At 40.8% G+C, this 3695-nt stretch overlaps 1 long non-coding RNA gene across 1 annotated transcript; it reads left to right on the forward strand.

The window, feature by feature from the left end:
• The first annotated feature begins 255 nt into the window (after positions 1-255).
• LOC144688026 (uncharacterized) lies at positions 256-2677 on the forward strand. Its single transcript, XR_013578254.1, has 3 exons — positions 256-326; positions 1513-1572; positions 2554-2677. It is a non-coding gene; the product is annotated as an uncharacterized LOC144688026 (long non-coding RNA).
• The last annotated feature ends 1018 nt before the right edge of the window (positions 2678-3695 follow it).

Here is a 3695-nt window from a genome sequence, read left to right on the forward strand (position 1 = left end):
TGCAGGGAGAAACTGGAACAACAGGAAATCAGGTATGAATTGTCATTACCATATCCATTTTACACCCAACAGGAATTAGCATTATGTCATTTTTGCCTCAAGTTATTAACGTTAGCTCATCATGTCAATATGAATCATTATGGATACTGTACCAACCTGTTTGGAGCAAGGAAATAAATAAATTACATAAACAACCAATCAAAAACCATGTTGATAATAAAGTAAATCAATCTTTACATAATTCATTCTTTGTGACATGAGTCTACAATAATCATTTCTTTTTATTTCAGGGTGCCAAAGGGGAAGTTGGTGAAAAAGGTCAAAAGGTAAGATTAGAAATTACATTAATAGTTATTGGTTTGCTGTCTACTTTTCTTGGTTGCTTTTTGTGCTGATCAAAGTGGGCATTGTCACTGTTGAAACATGAACCAGCCTCCTACATTTAACAGAATTTATGTTTAATGCTGTTGGCTCAGCATCAATTACAGGTCAAGCCCACCGTAGACAAATCCAGAATAAAGTGCCATCTACTTGTCACAGCAATTGGGCTGGTTTTCCTGTCTATAATGTCCTGTTCCCACCAATTCTTGGAGTGTTATGGAAAGGAAACAATTCAAAATTTCCTAAAACAGATGTCAAAGTAAGAAGTTCCTGCCTGAAACCTGTGTGGATGAGGAACATGTGGTGCATATGGGGGCTTTGTTGTGTGGGTGATGGGGATTTGTTTATGATGGTGCCAGTGCCAGGGATTTGGACGTAGTAAGGCTACACATTATAGCTGGTTTATCCCTCTTCATCACCCTCCTAGACCTCACTGCAGTCTTTGACTCAGTTCACTAGCTCTTCCTCTAGTAATACCTCCATTGTTCAGCCTAGTGGGACTGACCTCACGTGATTCTACTCTGATCTATCAATCAATGAACGTTTGAGTAACTATGGATACCTGGAAGTGACTGCAATTCCATAGATAGCCTCAAAACTGATAAGAATGAAGCTTAAGTGAATTATAATTACACCATTTATAAATTTTAAAATGTTTAGCAACTGGTAAAATGCATTGAGCCAATCAAGTATTATTCCTCTTGTAGACAGAGTAACTCCAGAAATAGCTCCTCCTCTAGTTCTGCATGGTCACCTCCAATGTCTCCCAAGGACCTGATGAAAATCCGAAATAAAACAGAATATGCTGGTAATTCGCAAGTCAGTCAGCACCTGAAAATTAAAAGACAGGTTAATATTTCCAGTGGCACCTTTCACCAGAACCAGTTTAGGAGTTTTATTTTCATTCATTCACAGGATATGGGCATCGCTGACAAGACAGGCATTTATTGTTCATCCCTAATTTTCCTTCAGAAGGTGGTAGTGAGCTGCCTCCTTGCATGGCTGCAGTCCGAGTGTTAACTGAAATTAGGCTATGTGCACAATGAATTGGAAAAAAATGTTTCCCACCATTATTACAGTAAATGGTTGTTCAAAGACTGCACATTATAATGGCTCCACCTTGTTTTCCAGGGAGAGCCTGGCATTGGTTTCAGAGGCCCAGTTGGGCAACCTGGATCTCCTGGACAAAAGGTATGAAGCTTGATTCATCACAGAATGAGTTTGTTCAGTGCATGACATGTCAAAAACAGAAAGCACCATTTGTGTAGGTCTCACAAGGCTATTCTTGTTGTTACATCACACAAAATTTTCCCTCGAGTTTAAAGGCCAGTGGTTCAAAGGATACTGCTTTCAGATCATGTATTTTGGCACGTGATTCCCGAAGAATTGTGCCCACCTATGTATGTGCAGCTTTTAGTCAGTGCCCATTGGCACCCCCTTTCTAAAGGGACTTATTATGAATGGCAGCTGATGGAAAAGTTAGCTCATTGGAGATAATGGGGGTTAGCTGCTTAAAACTTGATTCATGAGGCGACAACACAACTTCCAAATCCTCAGCAAACTGCTAACAACAAATTACCGGCCATTCATTTCATTTCCGTTTGTGGGATGTTGCCAGCACATAATGACCTGCACACTTGAATGTCAGTCACTGCATTACAACAAGCAGCTCACCCAGTGAATCTCTTAGGCCAGGATTTTGTGGCCCTGCCATGACGTGTCTCCCCCTGGTGGATGCGGTGAGCCATTTAAACCTCCATTCAGGTCGGCAGGACCGTAATATCCCGCCAGGCAGGAGGAGCAGTAAAACCCTGGCCTTGGAGTGATTTTGAGAAAGCGACCATCAGGGGCTATTTGTTTGCCTGTTCCATACTAAACACACATACACCTTATGGAGAATAGAATTAAAGCTAGTGCTGAAGCAAGAGATCGGTGTGTTTTGTTGTTTCACCTTGTAAATTTATCATGAACCTTTATATGAAACAATAGCTAAATCCAACAGGGCTCTATGGTGTATTCAGAGGGGAAGTCACTAGAAAACAAAGCCTACTTACTAGTTTTCAGGAAATCCTGAGCCAAAATGAATTAAAACCAAAATCCCTATGAGGTCAAATTGAGACAAAAAAACTTCAAATGTTACACCAATACTAACAGTGACTTTTTTGAAAATAGGGTGAACCAGGGTTACAAGGTCCTCCAGGGGCTCAGGGCATTCAAGGCATCCCAGGTAATACAGGTATCCCAGGATCGCAGGGTACAAGAGGTCCACCAGGAGTGCCAGGATTCCCAGGAGCAAAGGCAATTATTGAAACAAATTATGAGTTTTTTTTGTTTGAACCTCTCTTTTATAATCTCCAGTCTTTCTCACTATGCATGTGTGAACATACCTATGGACGTTTGAGTAACTATGGATACCTGGAAGTGACTGCAATCCCATAGATAGCATTATAACTGATAAGAATGAAGCTTAAGTGAATTATAATCACACCATTTAAAAATTTTAAAATGTTTAGCAACTGGTAAAATGCATTGAGACAATCAAATATTATTTCTTTTGATGGAGTAATCCCATCAACCATCCTTCTCAGCATATCTCTCAATCAACTTTTCTCTTCAGGGACACATTTAGTATCCAGTTTATTTATGTGTTTGAGTCCAATGAGAAGAGCTTGTTGGGGTGACTCTCTGTGGGACAAGGTTTTCCTGCATTTGGATCCTGGTAGCGGCATTTAGATTGTAACCTCTCAGTTCTCCTACTCAGGCCAGCAATGTGTCTTTAGCATTGCTGGCTTATGTAGTTCTCCTCTCAGTCTCACAAAGTCCTGCTCACACTGTCAAAGTGGCAAACATGACTTTACAAGGACCCATTGTGCAGGAATGGCGAAATCTGCACCCTGAATGGATGGCTGACTGTCTCCAACTAAACATTAACCTATTGAGTTAATTTTGTAGCATCTGCTCACCTGAACAATTTGCATAAACTCAAAGTAAGGCTTTGATTTTGGGTTGGCAACAAGAGTAATGAAGAATGCGTCAAATCTTGCTGGCAGCTCAAGTTCAAAGCAATCAGTGATGGTATAGTGGTATTGACACTGGACTAGTAATCCAGAGACCCAGGGTGATGCTCTGGGGACCCAGGTTCGAAACCCACCACGGCAGATGGTGGAATTTGAATTCAATAAAAAAAATCTGGAATCAAAAGTCTAATGATGACTATGAAACCATTGCTGATTGTTGTAAAAACCCATCTGGAAATCTGCCATCCTTACCTGCTCTGGCCTATATGTCACTCCAGACCCACAGCAATGTGGCTG

This window comes from Cetorhinus maximus, chromosome 12 (genome assembly GCF_964194155.1).
Source record: "Cetorhinus maximus chromosome 12, sCetMax3.hap1.1, whole genome shotgun sequence".
In the NCBI taxonomy this organism is placed as follows: domain Eukaryota; kingdom Metazoa; phylum Chordata; class Chondrichthyes; order Lamniformes; family Cetorhinidae; genus Cetorhinus; species Cetorhinus maximus.